This window comes from Rhinopithecus bieti, unplaced genomic scaffold (genome assembly GCF_001698545.2).
Source record: "Rhinopithecus bieti isolate Rb0 unplaced genomic scaffold, ASM169854v2 scaffold_5948, whole genome shotgun sequence".
Classification (NCBI taxonomy): domain Eukaryota; kingdom Metazoa; phylum Chordata; class Mammalia; order Primates; family Cercopithecidae; genus Rhinopithecus; species Rhinopithecus bieti.
Window position 1 is genome coordinate 878,835 of NW_016805422.1, and position 18,808 is coordinate 897,642.

Below are 18,808 nucleotides of genomic sequence, written 5' to 3' on the forward strand. Positions count from 1 at the left end.
GGATGGTCTCGATCTCCTGACCTCGTGATCCGCCCGTCTCGGCCTCCCAAAGTGCTGGGATTACAGGCTTGAGCCACCGCGCCCGGCCCATCGCCAGCTTTAAAGGCGATCTTTAGAATAGTTATTTATTTAGGCTTTATGTGTTTCCAAACTGAACCAGTGTTTCACATCAGCTATCTTCTCTAACCCTCTCAACAACCTGAAAGGTAGGTATTAGTAATCCCATTTCATGGATGAAAGAACAGACTGAGAAGTTAATTATCAGATTAGATTGTAAATGAGTGGTAAAGCAAGAATTCAAACCCAGATCTGGTTCGCTTTTCTGTAGGCAGTGTTTAAGAAGGATCCAGAAATACTTCAAGCAATGCCAGTGATAGTGTTGCCTCCTCAGAAGACTGCTTTCAGGGGAACAGTATACATCTGCCCTGTAAATTCTGGATGGTAAATATGACAAAAACTCTCTGCTTGACCCAGCTCTAGTGAGACTGCTCCAAGCCCTCTTCTCAACATGGCTCAAGCTTGGGCTTCAGTGTACATTTTGTTGGGCCTGCATTGCTCAGTTTTAGCAAGAGTCCGGTTAAGTTAAAGAGAATGTCACCTTTGATATCAGATTCTTCCATATCTGATCAAATTCCTTATCCCCTACCTTCAATATCTGATCATTCTGCCCTGTCTGCACCAAGAATCTCCCCTCACCCTTGGTGTCTCCTCTTAGTAATTTTCCATCCACCAGTCTCTTCCCACTCTTCAAGCCTACTCCTTGGCTGTAACTCCCTACCCCTCCTTGTCTTATTTGCAATTGAACTCTGTTCTACACTGAGGTCTCTTTTTCCTGATTGCAATAGTTCCTGAATAAAATCTGTTTTTACTGCTTTATCCACTGGCTAGCTCTGGTTTTCTTTACCAGAAGTCACAGTTAACACATGTGAAAACCCATTTGCAAAACAAATCCATAGGACTCAGTCCATGTGCTGTGAAGTCTTTGATTAAGGGCTTAAAAACAATGAAAAGTAATAAACAGATCTGAATGCAATTCAGGTAATAAAACACTTTCATTGGTTTTCATACTCAGCAAAAGTATTTTTACTGATTAAAAGATAAATAATCCTCACTCTACTAACTCAATGACACATTGAAACATTAGCCTAACTTGTGCACCTTTCAGCGAAGCTACACTCTTTGCGTAGGCACAGCCTTTTCCGCCAAGGTACAGGAGAGCAAGCCCACACATGAATTCCGTTCATCTCAGGGCATTTCTTTCTGTAGTTCTTAATGTGTCTTTGTGAAGGAATGCACACTCACAACAGCTGAAAATCTAACTCTCTAGATTTCATTTAGCTAACATTAGGCCAGTCTTTGGACTGAAGGTAATGCCTACATATAGGAGGAAGGGAGAGGAATCTCTGAATTGTAACCCTTTTAGACTTCCTCCATGATGAAGCAGAGAGGGGAGGACTATTGTTTGGGAGATGTGTGTGGGAGGTGAAGATTTCAGATTTTCTTTAAAGTAATAGTTGGCTGCACAGGCAGCAGCAAAGCCGACCTGTACATTGCGGGATTGTCTCTGTGTTAAGAGGTCTGGCCAAGCTGGGGGGCCTCAGCAGGGGATTGCTCAGTTGATCAAGTCTTAATTTGTCTCTTCCACTCAGGGTGGTGCTGTCTGTCCCTTTCATCTCCCAATCACCAACATGGTGAGAGATGTTGAGGGCAGTGCTGTGTTATCTTAAGGTTTCCTTCAAGAAAGCAAAACCAAACAAACAAGCAAACATGTTTTGCTTCCCAACTGTGCACCCCTAGGGGAGATTCAAAGGCTCTTCTGAACCAGACAGGTGCTGATGTCTCTGCTGCCATTTGGATGTGGGTTTGGCGAGGGTGGCAGGAGTGAAGGGAAAGCAGAGGGGTGAAGGGAAAGCAGAGGGGTGAAGGGAAAGCAGAGGAGTGAAGGGAAAGCAGAGGAGTGAAGGGAAAGCAGAGTTAGGCAGAGGGATCTCGATTGCCATTTCTTCCTGTTGCAGTTGCTTCAGACGGTTCAGCTTCCAGCCAGACAGTTCCTAATGGACCTGCACAGCATGCAAAAAAACCCTTCTTTGTAAAAATAACTCCTTTGATTTCTCCCAGCCTTGGGCCCTGTTTAGTTAGGGGCAATGACCAGGAGGCAAGTCGTTCCGGGCCTTGCTGGTAGAGTGAGGGGGAGATCGCCCATGGCTTCCCCAGCTGCACTGCCTGTGGAGCAAAGGGTTCAGAAGCAGAGAATTTTAAAATATAATAATAATAAAAGAATGAAAGAAAGAAGCCCTCTTTGAAAATCCTTACTGTTTCCCACTATCTCCTACAGCGATTGCCCTTTCATTAGTGTGGAAATCCAACAATGTGGAAATCGAGTTTTGTGTGTGTGTTTTTTTTTTCTCTTTGATATCAGCCTAACCCTTGAGGCTAAACTTGTGGTAAGCCACCTGTCCACGTTAGCTAAAATAAAGTTGTAGCTGGAATCTCCACCTAGTCCTTTAGCTGTTGTACATTTTCATGTTTATCCTTTGAGGCCTGAGACAATAACCACATATTGCTTTATTATTCAGGATCCCGTGGGTTGCTGGCAACCAAAACCCAAACTGAATTTGTTTAAGAATAAGGGAGGAATGTATTGGGAGAATATTGGGATATTTTAAGTAACTGAAGGAGGGGTTAAGAGGTCAATCTATGAGAAAGACAAGGAACCAGGCAGAAATTTAACAATAAAATGAAATAAAATCGGAACCAGGACTCCCAAGTGCCCCCTGGATTCCTTCTCTCTCTGTCTGCAGCTCTATCCCTCCTGGTATCCAGGGCTTTCTCTCTCATTGTAGATCTGAGTCTCACATACTGTGGGTTAAAACACCAATGAGGGGCTGATTTTGTTTCTTTTTTTCTTTTCTTTTCTCTTTTTTTTGAGATCGAGTCTTGCTCTGTTGCCCAGGCTGGAGTGCAGTGGCGCCATCTCGGCTCACTGCAAGCTCCGCCTCCCGGGTTCACGCCATTCTCCTGCCTCAGCCTCCTGAGTAGCTGGGACTACAAGCGCCCGTCACCACACCTGCCTAATTTTTTGTATTTTTAGTAGACACGGGGTTTCACCATGCTAGCCAGGATGGTCTCGATCTCCTGACCTTGTGATCCACCCGCCTCGGCCTCCCAAAGTGCTGGGATTACAGGCGTGAGCCACCACACCCGGCCCTGATTTTGTTTCTTAATTCTAGATAGAAAAGTCTTGGGGAAGGCTCTGACTGTGTGGGCTTCAGGCAAGGGCGCCAGCCGGGTCCAGACAACTCTAGTTTGGTGGAGGCGGGGTCATATAAGAACATGGCCACACTCGCCCCATCCGGTGAACCACTTGTTTATAGGGCGGAAAGGAGCAATTCCAGAAAGGGGGCTTCTTTCTTGGAAGGATGGGTTCTAATCAAAGCAAGCAGCAGCCATTTACTAAACATACATAACATACTTGCGTAATAACCTGAGAAATGTTTCTTAGGGATTTTGGCCATCTTGGTAATAATCAGAGTCTTGGTAAAAGTCAGAAATCAGAAACCTAATCAGATGCATCTACGTGGCAAAAACTCTTAAGATTCTTTGGTTTGTTTTTAACTCGAAACTCCAAAGAGGACAGAATACATTGAGAATGACTGGACCCACGCTCTAAAGCAAACTAAGTACATAGCAGTTACACTCAGATTTATATGTACCATAGTGCACGGGACTTCAGTGAGTTCTTATATTCACCTCTAGTTTCTCCTCCCTGCGGAAGCAGTGACCACAGCAGATTGAAGCAGCTAAGGGGGTTTTCTAGGCTTACTTGGATTGAATTCTCTTTTGCATGCTCACTGTTGTTTTTTACTTGCTTGATTTGGTCTAAGCTGAGATGTCCACTCTTTAGGGGAGGACTGTTATTTTGGAGACTTGCCTCTGCCAGCTCACTGGACGGGCTGTGCTCACTGTGGCCTCCTGACCTGGATGAGTCGGTCAGCACACTCTCAAGGGGTCCTGTCTCTTTCTGCATGGGTGGCTGTCTCTGCAAGAGCCGTGATGGTGGGTAAAATGTTCAAAGCCCCATAGGCAGGATGAAATGCACCATTGTCTATTTACTTAACTCAGTGGTGTCTGACGTAAGACCACAGAACACACCTTCTTTCCATCGCCCATCTTGCCTGACCCTACCTGCTGGCAGTACGTTGCCAGCAACCTGGATATTATTGTTAATTAATTCATGCCTAACATGCAGTGGCTTATACTTGGTATTGCTGAGTGTCTAAGAATAGGCACAGCCTGGAATTGAGAAGTGAAAACTGCAAAATGGCTGGGTGGAAAAAATGATGGGACATAGAGCAGGCCTTTTGGTGTTTTCCCTGTAGTTATCTTTTACAGGTTAAATAAGATCAATATTCATGGTGAACCAAGAGCAATTAGCTACTTTGCATGTGTTACTGCTTCTTAGCCTATTCTAAACTCTGTTTTATGTATTTATTTTAAAGGACTTTGCCTTGATTAGGGCCAATCGTATAAGACCTTGTACTTTGCATATTTGCAATCATGTTTGCATGTTTGCATTTCTAAAGTTTTGAATTTCAAATCAGGCAATGAGTTTCAGCAAATATACTTCAGGTACACATGACCATAATCAGGACATGAGACTATACTACAATAAAATCCCAAAATGGCCTCTAGGGATAAAATATTTTATGTTTTCTATTTATAATAAAAATTTGGGATGAGGGTTGGCTTTATTTTAAAAACAGAATAATTCAGAATATAATTTAAATGCAAAATTGCAAACTAGTATTTTTTCTAATTATTTTCAAAATCTGAACCCCCTGATAGGGGCAAGGGAAGGTTGGAATATTCTTATCCATAATGATGACAGAACAACAGGCCTTTCCCCTTTTCTTTCCTCTTCTTCCCTGGGACAGCAGTGCCCGCTGTCACGCACCTATCACTTACTCTCATACTGTTTTCCAGGATACTTGGCCAAGGCATCTTCTAACACGTTCTAAGATGATTTCAGAAATAATTTTTATCAGATCATCGCTAACCTTTCTAACAGATCTATGAGGTAAACATCCCAGGCCCACTCGCTATAAATTTTAGGGCTCCAATTTTTATCCAGATTTTTTTGACTTTTAATCAAGGACCTTTTTCACTTCATTTATATTTCTCAAATTAAGATCTGAAGATCCTTGAAAGTCTTCAGTCATATTCTCAAGGGGCCTTGAGTTCTCTATGAGAATTCAATTTTGTATTTTCATTTTGATGCTAATAATCAGGGAAGATCAACATATTTTGGTTCATTTGGCTGATCAACTTAACGGAGAGCTTCCACATACTTTCGGGGCCTGCATTTTTATCTGTGTGTAAGATTTTCTTGGTGACAGGGAGTGACAGTTTCTTTGTCAGAAAAATCATTGTAAATGATTAAAAAAAAACAAAACACACAGACATGTGAATGTTGTGTTCTCACCAAGTGAAGGCCCGATGACCTCATCACAGGATGTACAAAGGAAGGTTCTGCGTAACGTAAATAGAGACAAGCAGTGGAAGCATTGAGTCACTGTGAAGCATGAGGCCAGCAGGCTGAACTCAGGAGAACCTGGGCAGGGAGCACCACTTTCACGCTGTTGAGGGGGAGTGAGCATTCTGTATTTGTTCCATTAAATTAAAAGTATTCATTTGAATTGTATGACTTTCCTACATTTGTTGACCTATAAGTTTGTTTTAGTTTTATTGTGGCATGATGTCTATATGCAAACATTCTTTATATCTAGTTTTAAGTTTATATATATTATAACGTTTTAATAAAAATCACTTAGGATGACATCAGAGGTCCATGAGAATGTCTTTCCCCTAAAGACAGTCACACATTATTCCATCAGCACTCCATCATAGGCTAAGTTTCCAAAGAAGTTTTAGGAAAGAGGAAAGCATATTTGAGGTTTTTGTTTGTTTGTTTGTTTTGTTTTGATTTTTTACAGAGTTTCACTCTTGTTGCCCAGGCTGGAGTGCAATGGCGCAATCTTGGCTCACTGCAGCCTTCGCCTACTGGGTTCAAGTGATTCTCCTGCCCCAACCTCCCAAGTGGCTGAGATTACAGGCTTCCACCATCATGCCTAATTTTTTGTATTTTTAATAGGGACAGGGTTTCACCATGTTGGCCAGGCTGGTCTTGAACTCCTGACCTCAGATAATCCACCTGCCTTGGCCTCCCAAAGTGCTGGGATTATAGGCATCAGCCACCGCACTGACCCATGTTTGAGTTTTATGCAATTTATGTTGGCAACTTGTTAACAGCACCAGAGGCCCTACCTTCAAAATATATCCAGAGTTCAATTGCTTTTACTCCCTCTACTCTTAGTGCCTGGTCCCGTCACCATTTCTCAGCTGCCTGGATGACAGCCACAGCTCCCAGCTCCTGCCAACCCCTCTGTCCATTCTCAACCTGCAACCAGAGGGAGGCTGCTCAAGCCTGAGCCTGAGCCTGTTGCTCCTCTTCTTCCCACCTGCTAATGGCTCCTCGCTCTCTCAGAGTGACTGCCAAAGGCCCCCTGACCAGCAGGCCCTGCACCAGCCCCTGTGCCTCTCCACCGTCTCCACGGCTCCCACTGTTGCAGCTGCACTGACCCCTCCCTGCTCCTGGAACACACCAGGCCTACTCCTGCCTCGGGACCTTTGCACTTCCTTTCCCACTGCTTGGGAAGCTTTTCCCTAGACACCCAGTGGCTGCCTGCCTCCCTTGGCTCAAGTCTTCTCTCAAATCTCATGTTGGCAGTGATGCCTTCCTGACCACTCTGTATGAAATTGTAAACCCTAGGCCAGGCACAGTGGCTCACGCCTATAATCCCGGCACTTTGGGAGGCTGATGCAGGCGGATCACCTGAGGTCGGGAGTTTGAGACCAGCCTGACCAACATGGAGAAACCCTGTCTCTACTAAAAATACAAAATTAGCCGGGCGTGGTGGCGCATGCCTGTAATCCCAGCTATGTGGGAGGCTGAGGCAGAAGAATCGCTTGAACTCAGGAGGCAGAGGTTGCAGTGAGCTGAGATCGTGCCATTGCACTCCAGCCTGGGCAACAAGAGTGAAACTCCATCTCAAACAAACTAACAAACAAACAAACAAAAATTGTAAACCCTACCCCTCCAGTGCTTCCCCTTCTCTTTCTCTGCTTCATTTTTCCCACATGATGTATCCTCAAACACATTATTTAATGTATTTATATATCGGATACAGTAAAGGCAAAAGTTTACCCATTGCCTAATGACCCAAGGGACTTTTTGTTTATATTTTCTTTTAATCTTATACTGTATACTTGTTACAAAATTCAAAAGGTACAGAAGTGAATAGTAAGTCTTTCTTCGTCCCACTTTCTATGCTGTACTTTCTATGTATTTATCTTTTTGTTTTGTATTAATTATGACATCAGCTTTGTTATAAATTAACATATAATCTTAGTAATATTATTTCAAATTATTGTATTGCCATTACTTGACCTTTTCAGCATATGACAACTATTTGCTATTGTAAATAACACTGTGATAAACATATTTGTACTTGAAACTTTTCCATGTTTGGGTGATTCCCTTATGATATATTCAAAGAAGTGGTATTCCTAGGCCAGTCCCTTGAACGGACATTTTTGAGATTCCTTATTCATATTGCTAAGTTAATTTTGTAATAAAAGGCCAGGCACAGTGGCTCACGCCTGTAATCCCAGCACTTTGGGAGACTGAGGCAGGTGGATCACAAGGTCAGGAGATGGAGACAATCCTGGCTAACACGGTGAAACCCCGTCTCTACTAAAAAATACAAAAAATAAAATAAAATAAAGAGATAGGCGAGGTGGCGGGCGCCTGTAGTCCCATCTACTCAGGAGGCTGAGGCAGGAGAATGGCGTGAACCCGGGAGGCGGAGTTTGCAGTGAGCCTAGATGGCGCCACTGCACTCCAGCCTGGGTGACAGAGCGAGACTCAGTCTCAACAACAGCAGCCGGGCACAATGGCTCAAGCCTATAATCCCAGCACTTTGGGAGGCTGAGGTGGGCGGATCACCTGAGGTCAGGAGTTCAAGACCAGCCTGGCCAACACAGCAAAACCCTGTCTCTACTAAAAATACAAAAGTTAGTCGGGCATGGTGGCACATGCCTGTAATCCCAGTTACTCGGGAGGCTGAGGCAGGAGAATTGCTTGAACCCAGGAGGCAGAGGTTGCAGTGAGCTGAGATCACACCATTGCACTCCAGCCTGGGCAGTAAGAGTGAAACTCTGTCTCAAAACAACAACAACAACAACAACAACAGCAAAAGTCTATAAAAATGTGCCATTCAAGGCCAGGTATTGTGGTTCATGCCTATAATTCCAGCACTTTGGGAGGCCAAGGCAGGCGGATTACTTGAGCCTGGGAGTTCAAGACCAGCATGGCCAACATAGTGAAACATCGTCTCTACTGAAAATACAAAAGTTAGCCGAGTATGGTGGTGAGTGCCGGTGGTTCTAACTACTGGGGAGGCTGAGGCACGAGAATCGCTTGAACCCAGGAGGCAGAGATTGCAATGAGCCAAGATTGGGCTACCACACTCCAGCCTGGGCAACAGAGCAAGACCCTGTCACACACAGGCACACACACACACACACACACACACACACACGCCATTCAAACAGCAAAATCTGAAAGATTTTTAACCAATTTATTTATTTTTTTGAAACTTTGTTTCACTCTTTCACCCAGCCTGGAGTGAAGTGGCACAATCTCGGCTCACTGCAATCTCTGGCACCTGGGTTCAAGCTATTCTACTGCCTCAGCCTCCTGAATAGCTGGGATTATAGGCACCCACCACCACGCCTGACTAACTTCTGTGTTTTTAATAGAGACGGGTTTCGCCAGTTGGCCAGGCTGGTCTCACACTCCTGACGTCACGTGATCCACCTGCCTTGGCTTCCCAAAGTGCTGGGGTTACAGGCCTGAGCCACCATACCTGGCCTTTTTTTTCTTTTTTCTTTTTTTTTTTTTTAATCAATTTTTCAAATGTACCTTTAACAGACATTTTTTTTTTCAGACGGCCAGAACCAACTGTGCGTTCTTTTAGAACCTCTTCTCCAGCTACCCGGGTGGCCAAAGGTGGGGAAGAGGGGACAGGAAGAGTCAGGGCATAAGGGCCCTGAGAATCTTTTGGTTTCTGGCTCCACTTCTCTTTTGTAGGGTCTGCTGAGGCTTTGCTAGGCCCAGAGAGATACAAGCAAGGGGTTGGGGCTGTGGAGACTGGAATGGAATATAAATAACAATCAATAATCATATGCCTAAAAGTGTTCCCTTCATGACCTTTCAGCCTTGGTCAAATCATTTTGGTTTTTTTTTTGTTTGTTTTTTTATTTTTTATATTTTGTAGAGATGGGGTCTCCCTATGTTGCCCAGGCTGGTCTCAAACTCCTGGGCTTAAATGACCCTCCCACCTTGGCCTCCCAAAGTGCTGGGATTATAGGTGTGAGCCACAGTTCCTGACTGGTCAAGGCATTTTGTATTGAAGATTTCCCTCTTAGACATAGACTGAATCATACCTAACACTTACACATGTAATAGGATGGACTTGGGTATTTAATGCTCCTTACATGGCCAGTGATATGTAAGTCTAAAGAATTGTCTACTCCAGCCGAGTGCAGCGGCTCATGCCTGTAATCCCAGCACTTTGGGAGGCTGAGGCAGGCAGATCACCCAAGGTCAGGAGTTCAAGACCAGCCTGGCCAACATGGTGAAACCCCGTCTCTACTAAAAACACAAAAATTAGCCGGGCATAGTGGCGGGCGCCTGTAATCCCAGTTACTTGGGAGGCTGAGGCAGGAGAATCACTTGAACCCGGGAGCCAGAGGTTGCAGTGAGCCAAGACTGTGCCATTGCACTCCAACCTGGGCAACAAGAACGAATCTCCGTCTCAAAAACAGAAAAAAAAAAAAAGATAATTGTCCACTCCATTTAGTGATTAGTAATATTTCAGTGGAAAAGACCTCAACTAAGGATAATTGTTTGGATAAAAATATTTCAATTCCCATAGCAAAAAAAAAAAAAAAAAAAAAAAAAAAAAAAAAAAAAAAATTCAGTTCCAAATTCTATTGCTTCCCCATTTAAATGAAAGTACAGAAATCCATTAATTCTGTAGCACATGCCCGAGAGCAGATAATAGTCCAAAGGGTGCCTTCTAAGGAAGGGTTGTTGGTTCTTTCATTCTTCGCATTATTGAGAAAACTGAAAAATGTTAGTCTGTAAGATGATTTTTTTTCCATTAGAAGAGAACAGAAGTAAATATCAGAAACGAGTAATATTTGTAGTCTCCAGAAAGGGTATGGCTTAGAAACTGGGATGAAGAAAGACTTACTCTTCATATCTGTACCTTTTGAATTTTGTAACAAGTAAATGCATTACTTTTATAACAACGCATCTGTCAATAGAACAACAACGAAAGGTGCACCTTATGTCTCCTGACACTGACAAGAGGTCCTATCTCTAGGGTCTTTGCTTTTCAACCAGGTGATCCCTTCAACCAGGTGAACACTACAAATCCCATTAATAGGGCTCTACCAAAAAACACAAAAATTAGCCAGGCATGGTGGCACATACCTGTAGTCCCAGCTACTTTGGAGGCTGAGCTGGGATGACTGCTTGAACCCAGGAGGCAGAGGTTGCAGTGAGCTGAGATGGCACCACTGAACTCCAGCCTAGGTGACACAGTGAATCCCTGTCTCAAAAACAAACAAACAAACAAACAAACAAAAAACTAGTTTCACCTGTTTCTTTCTATTTGCATAATGTGACTACTAGAAAGCTTACAATTAAAAATGTGGCTCACAGTATATTTCTCTTGGACAGCACTGTCTGAAGTTTACTGTGAGCCCAATGTGTCCAAGGACCTAAAGCTACTAGAGTGTAGTTAGCATATGAATGGCAAGGAGGTTGTGGCAAGGACAGGCCTGGATATAGGCAGTGATCGCAGCAGGCATGATTGCCCTTGGAGGTCATTTCAAGGGTTCAGACCTTCCTAAGAGTATAGGAAGCTACTGGGGAGATTTCCTCAGGGCAATAATAAGAACAGACCTGCATTTTAAAAAACACTTGGCTTTTGTAGGAAATTCATAGGAATGACTGCTGCAATCACCTATAGCTGTTCTGTGCACTTAGACGAAAATCCAAATTCCTCATCTCAGCCTCCAAGGCTGTTTGCATTGGACTCCAGCGTCCTGCTGCCACCTCATCAAATGCCATGACCTCCTATTGTCTCTCTGAAACAGGGCAGAATCTTTTCCATCTCAGGACCTTCTCACTTGTAAATTCCCTTTGCCTGGAATGCTTTTCCTTGGTTCATCTCAGAACTGGCTCTTTGTAATCAGAGGTATTTTTTTTTCAGCTTCTGTGTCACCTCCTCAGAGAAGCCTTCTCTCACCCCCCTTCCTAAAATATCCTCCTCCAGTTAATTATTTCCTTCATTGCACTTATCACTGTCTGAACTTATCTTAGGATTTATTCGTTTGCTTGTTTATTGTCTGTGTTTGCATATTAGGTTGTAAACTTCTGGAGATCAAAGGCCTTGCTAGTCTAATTTGCTCTTTTGTATGACGATGGATGCTTTGAGGATGGAAGGAGTACAAGGAAACCTGTAGACCAAGTGCAGCAGAAGGCCCAGGATAGAACTCTAAGGATGGTAAGTGTGCAGGAGGTGAATGACGGAGGGAGAGCAGGCGCTGGAGACTGAAGGAGCATCCAGGCAGAAAGAGCTGCGTCCTGCCACGGAGGGCCATGGAAGAAAGGGTTTTAGGAAGGAGCTCTTGGTCAATAGCAGAAAGTGATGCCTAGAGGATAAGTATAGTGTCCACTGTCTACAGTGAGTTGGGGGCATTGGTAGCCTTGGGAGAAGTATGTTCTGTGGAATGATGGGATGGAAGGCAGATAGCAGTGGGCAGAAGCACAAGGAGTTGGTGAAATAGAGGGGGTGGATGTACACACCTCCACTCCTCCATGACATGTGACAGTGGGAAATCCAGGGATGGGGCTGGAGTCGGATATGGTGCCTTTGGAGGAATTGTTTTTCTTTTTATTTTTTTATCAAATGGGAGGCAATTGAGCTGATAGGCTGAAGCTGGAAAAGTTAAAGGAAAAGGAGAGATAGGAGATGATATGCAACCTCTGCTTCCTGGGTTCAAGCGATTCTCCTGCCTCAGCCTCCCGAGTAGCTGGGATTACAGGCGCATGCCATCACACCCAGCTAATTTTTGTATTTTTAGTACAGACAGGGTTTCACCATGTTGGCCAGGCTGGTCTTGAACTCCTGACCTCAAGTGATCCACCCACCTGGGCCTCCCAAAGTACTAGGATTACAGGCGTGAGCCACTGCACCCGGCCAGGATATTTACTCAACACTTGTGATTGGCAGACAAGGAACATGGTCCCATCTCCAGGAGGCTGCAGTGTGGTTGGAGTGGCAAGACATGGCAACAAAGGAGAATAACTCAGTGTGTGAGAAGCCTACAGGAAATGAGTGCTGTAGTATTTCAGAGGAGAGCAAGATTAACTCCTGATGCTGTGATCAAGGAAGTTTTCATGAGAAGTGGCATTTGATTTGGGACTTGAAAGCAGAGGAGTATTTTACTAGCTGGAAATATAAGTGGCAAAAGAAAATAAAGGAGAAGGAGAGTGCATTTCATGTAAATGGACTGACATGAACAAATAAAGGAAATAATGTATTTTAATCAGTTTATCCTTTTGGCAAAGAAACAGGGACAATTTTTTTTTGGGGGGGTCTATACTCTGATAAAACACGGCAATTTAGGGTAAGAAAGAGACTTTAGGCCAGGCGCGGTGGCTCAAGCCTGTAATCCCAGCACTTTGGGAGGCCGAGGCGGGCGGATCACAAGGTCAGGAGATCGAGACCATCTTGGCTAACACGGTCTCTACTAAAATACAAAAAAAAAAAAAATTAGCCGGGCGTGGTGGCGGGTGCCTGTAGTCCCAGCTACTCGGAGGCTGAGGCGGGAGAATGGCATGAACCCAGGAGGTGGAGTTTGCAGTGAGCCGAGATCGCGCCACTGCACTCCAGGCCTGGGCGACATAGCCAGACTCCATCTGAAAAAAAAAAAAAAAAAAAGAGAGACTTTAGAGATTATCTCATCAAATGTCCTTATTTTTCTAGGTATGAAAACTGAGGTGCAGAAAGAAATAACTATTGAAAGTCACAAACTGGTAAGTGACAGAGTTGGGCTCTGGCTCACAAGTGTAGCTTCCACAATAACATAATTGTACAGGTTTTAAGCATAGAATATATTTAGTAAAACCACATCAAATTTTGTTGATTTATATCAGAAGTGCAAGGGAGTGAAGACTAGATGAATTTTTAGATTTTTTTAAAAAAAGAAATATAGTTGTAATCCCAGCACTTTGGGAGGCTGAGGCAGGAGGATCACTTGAGCCCAGGAGTTCAAGACTAGCCTGGGCAAAAAGTGAGACTTCCTCTTTACAACCAAGCAAAAAATTAGCCAGGTGTGGTGGTGCACCTGTCATCCCAGCTGCTTGGAAGGCTGAGGTGGGTGGAGTCCACTTAAGCCCACGTGGTTGAAGCTGCAGTGAGCCATATTCACACCACTTCAGTCTCAATAACCAAACGAGAACTTGTGTCACAAAAGAAATACAGTTATGTAGTCATAGTGATTACAATTCCAACAAAGTTTTGCTACACAGACATGTCATTGCAACCTATGTGAATAGAGAGACAAGAATGATTTGTTATTGAGAGATTAACTGATGACTTCCTGCTATTCACCAGACTTATTCTGGTCTCCTATGTCATAGCCAAATTAAGCCCCAATTGGCCAAAAGTGAAATTGAAAAAAAAAATCCATGTTAACTCAAAGTATGAATTCACAAAAGAGCGAGAGAAAGATGATGAGAAGGTATTAGTTTCCTATGGCTGCTATAACAAGTTAGCACTTTGGGGGCTTCAAACTACACAGATTTATTATTTTACGGTTCTGAAGACCAGAAGTCCAACACAGGTCTCACTGGGCTGAATCAAGTTTTGGCACAGCTGCATTCCTTTCTGGAGGCTGTAGAGGAGAATCTGTTTTCTGCCTTTTCTGACTTCTAAAGACTGCCCACTTTCCTTGGCTTGTGGCCAGTGACATTGCACCTCCCTCAGGGAACTTCATTACCCCCTGACCATAGCTGAAAAAGGTTCTCTGCTCTTAAGACTCATGTGATTAGACCGGGTGCAGTGGCTCACACCTGTAATCCCAGCACTTTGGGGAACCGCGGCAGGCAGATCACTTGAGGCCAGGAGCTCAAGACCAGTCTGGCCAACATGGCAAAACCCCATCTCTACTTTAAAAATTACAAAAATTAACCAGGCAGGCCCCTATAATCCCAGGTATTTGGGAGGCTGAGGCACGAGAATCGCTTGAGTCGGGAGGCAGAGGTTGCAGTGAGCTGAGATCATGCCACTGCACTCCAGCCTGGGCAACAGAGCAAGATTCCAGTCTGAAAAAAAAAAAAAAAAAAAAAAGACTCATGTAATTATGTAATTGGATTCAGTAATTGGATAATTCAGGCTGCTCTCCTTATGTCAAAGTCCTTAGCCTTAAAGTCTCATCCATAAGGTCCCTTTGTCACAGAAAGAACAATTTCACAGGCTGGCATTAGGATATGGACATATTTGGGGATCCATTATTATTTTGCTTAATACAAAGAAGGAGGAGGAGGAAAAGACATACTGTGAATTATTAGAGAGATGACTTATACATAATTAGAAAAGAAAATGAGCATCGAGAGCCAGTATAAATTCATTAAATCATAGCAGATATTTTCTTATGTAACAGAGTTACTAGGCAAATAGATTTGGGGGATACCAGAGACAAATTGATCCTCCAGTTTTTCTCTTAGGATTTGCTTGTGGAACGATAATAGCATTTGTGTAAGGTGTCAGTGCAGCACATCTATTCACAACTCATTAAACAACTGCCGAAAACTGGGAACAGGCATAAACCTGATGAAGGTCTCCTAGTGTGTCATGGGACTGTCTGTCCTTGGTCCCTCTATTTGCAGCGTTATCGGTAACCAGGATGAAGACTTAAAGGTCAGGTGTATCCGATCTGCAGGTGACACAACAGTATTCAAATCTAAAGAAAATCTCAATAACTGGGAAGAGAAGATGAACACACACGAACTGTTACAATAACAAACGTGAAGTCTGAAATGTCAGGGAGAAAATCAGTTGAATAAAGGAAGGATGGGACTGAATTTGATGTCAGTTTCTGGAAAATTAAAAACAAGGCTGGGTGTGGTGGCTCACACCTGTAATCCCAGCACTGGGAGGCCGAGGTGGGTGGATCACCTGAGATCAGCAGTTCAAGACCAGCCTGGTCAACACAGTGAAACACCGTCTCTACTAAAAAATACAAAAAAATTACCCGAGCATGGTTATGGGCACCTGTAGTCTCAGCTACTTGGGAGGCTGAGGCAGGAGAATCACTTGAACTCAGGAGGCAGAGGTTCCAGTGAGCCAAGATCACACCATTGCACTCCAGCCTGGGTGACAAAGAGAGACTCTGTTTCAAAAATAAAGCAATTTCTGTGTCTGTGAAAATAAAAATGATATTAAGGGCATCAATTAGCAATTTTTTTTTTTCTTTTTGAGATGAAGTGCAGTGGTGCTATCTCTACTCACTTCAACATTTGCCTTCCGGGTTCAAGAGATTCTTGTGCTTCAGCCTCCCTAGTAGCTAGGACTATAGGCATGCACCCCTAGGCCTGGCTAATTTTTGTAGTTTTAGTAGAGATGGAGTTTCACCATGTTGGCCAGGCTGGTCTTGAACTCCTGACCTCAAGTGATCTGCCCACCTCAGCCTCCCAAAGTGCTGGGTGTGAGCCAATACGCCCAGCCCAATGGCAATTTTTTGAGCATCTACTATGTACCAAGTATTGTGCTAAGGAGCTTTACACGTCATATATTTTCACCCTCACCAAAAAAATCTATAAGGAAATAATGATTATCTCTGTTTCACAGATGAAGTTAGGGTTCAGAGACGTGAAGCAACTTGTTCAAGATTACAAAATCATCTATCTATATGAACTTGGGTCTGACTCCAAAGACCATGCTCATATAGCAGAATGACGGAAGTGTTTTCAAAGGCCAATGAATTGTAGTTGCATTAGAAAAAGTCAGTATCCAGCCGGGTGCAGTGGCTTACGCCTGTAATCCCAGCACTTTGGGAGGCCAAGGTGGGCAGATCACCTGAGGTCAGGAGTTAGAGACCAGCCTGACCAACATGGAGAAACCCCATCTCTACTAAAAATACAAGATTAGTCAGGTGTGGTGGTGCGTGCCTGTAATCCCAGCTACTCGGCAGGCTGAGGCAGGAGAATCATTTGAACCTGGGAGGCGGAGGTTGCAGTGAGCCGAGATCGCACCATTGCATTCCAGCCTGGGCAACAAGAGTGAAACTCCGTCTAAGATAAAAAAAAAAAAAAAAAGTCAGTGACCAGGTCATTCTAGAAAATAGAAATAGAAATGTGATACATTTTCTATTTTGATCTCACTTTAAGAGGGGCTTTGACAAACCTGAATGTGTTTAGAGGAGTGTGACCAGGGTTCTGAGTGTTTTAGATGCTAAATCATATGAGGAGTAATTGAGTGAACTTCGTATGTTTTGCCAAAAAATCTTGAGGTCAGGGTGGACAGCACAAAACTTAATACTCCCTAAAATATTTGAAGACAGAACCAAATTTTCTCTTCTGGAAGTAGTGCAGAGGCAATTTCAATTCAAGAGAACTTGATCATAATGATTTATGTCATGAAGTCACCATTCAAGGACAGGCTTAGTGTGAGTTTCTTGGAAGTAGCAACCAAAGTGCTTTCATCTTTGGAGTTAAATAAGTGGTGCTTGGCAAGAACAGGTGCTCAATTTGTGTCTGTTGAATGCATGAACAAGCGACTTTGTCAGGGACATCATACAAGATGTTAGCAAATGGAGAAGCAAGTTAGAAGAGGTGAACTTTAGAGTTATTTCGAAGTTCGGGATTTTTCTTTGATTTCAGATTGTTGACTTGAGATAAGTAGGGGAAACAAGCTCTGGGTCTGCTGCCTTTTTTTTTTTTTTTTTTTTTTTTTTTTTTTTTTGCCTCATTGGTAAGTCAAAGCAAAATTCTAACACCGTGACTGACACTGAGTTCTAATGACCTGAATATCAACATCAAAAGTATTTCATATTTGCATTACGAATAGGTCTCTTTCTAAACACGTTGACATTTTAATTGTTCCTTAAAACAATTTTTTTTTGGCTGGGCACAGTGGCTCACGCCTGTAATCCCAGCACTTTGGGAGGTCAAGGCGGGCGGATCACCAGGTCAGGAGATCGAGACCATCCTGGCTAACACAGTGAAACCCTGTCTCTACTAAAAATACAAAAAATTAGCCAGGCGTGGTGGCGGGCGCCTGTAGTCCCAGCTACTCAGGAGGCTGAGGCAGGAGAATAGCATGAACACAGGAGGCGGAGCTTGCAGTGAGCCAAGATCGCACCACTGCACCCTAGCCTGGGCGACATAGCAAGACTCCGTCTCAAAAAACAAAAAGGAATTTTTTTTTAGAGACAGGGTCTCACTTTGACACCCAGGCTAAAGTGCACTGGTACCATCATAGCTCTCTGCAGCCTCAAACTCCTGACCACAATTGATCCTCCGGAATCACGAGATTACAGGCACAAGCTATTGTGCCCAGCTGACATTTTAATTGTTCTTGAGTTGCCCCCACTACTTTTTTTTTTTTCTGCATTCTTGCAGCGTTGATTGGCTAAACCATAGAAAAACAAATTAAATTTGCAATCTAGCCAATTTCCATAAACAAGCTGGCAGTATAAGGGTCCTGAGGGGTTGTCGCTACGACAACAGCTGCCTAGAATGAAGTAGAATCTGTTTAGAGGACTTATGTAGGAAGTGAGTCATACATTGTGGAGCAGTAAAGATGACCAGGAGGATACAGACAGGGAAGGGGATATCACAGAACTGGCCCAGAGTCAGTGTGACCTACATTTTACAATCTGAAGAACTCCAATAAAGGCCACTGTCCAGCTTGAATGTATTCAAAATAATGTTGAGGCCATATACATGTATGTCAAAATCCTATCTTTAATACAACCGAATATGTTAATATTACTTCATTGTGGTTCCAATGGAGCAGACAGCTGAATTTCTCTTAATATTTTTGCATATCTTTTGTGCTATGTTGATGCTCAGCTGTTGGACCCCGTTCATTGGATCCCATTAAATTAGCAAGATTGCTATCCTTTTAGATCCATCCCCCACACACCAGTATTTTATACTCAGTTATTTGGAACCCCTGCCATTATTAACTCTTACAAAGTTTATTATAATATGAGACTATGTCACCACAGGCACTTAGAAGTGACTTATATGTAGTGTTATTTAGCCCTTTGGAATATGCCTCGTTGGAATTTAATCCTTAAGAATTTCCAAGTTGTTTGCCGTTACATTTATTCTAGCTATCAACCACTTCCTCCTTCGTCCTGGTGCCTGAAATTTCCACTTTTAGGGTTATTCTTTAGTTTTCAGATAACTCTGTTTACTTGGGAAGAGTAATCTACTAAGGCACCGTGATAGAGTTCGTTTATCAGATTAGTTTGCCTCTCTTTCCTAGCATCCTTTGTTTATCACTCAGGGTCTCTTTAGGAAAATGATGACATTTTCAAGCTGAATAATTGGGGAGATTTTATTTATTTATTTATTTATTTATTTATTTATTTATTTATT

At 43.3% G+C, this 18,808-nt stretch overlaps 1 long non-coding RNA gene across 2 annotated transcripts in view; it reads left to right on the forward strand.

Moving 5' to 3' along the window:
• Positions 1-18,808, forward strand: part of LOC108529845 (uncharacterized) — a 63,670-nt gene that overhangs the window by 40,737 nt on the left and 4,125 nt on the right. Inside the window, exons 6-7 of one of the 2 annotated variants that reach the window (XR_001885696.1) lie at positions 11,559-11,699; positions 13,185-13,234. This is a non-coding gene — a long non-coding RNA (uncharacterized LOC108529845). Of the gene's footprint in view, positions 1-328; positions 805-11,558; positions 11,700-13,184; positions 13,235-18,808 lie in introns of those variants that run through there. The other variant, XR_001885697.1, reaches the window with a different exon arrangement.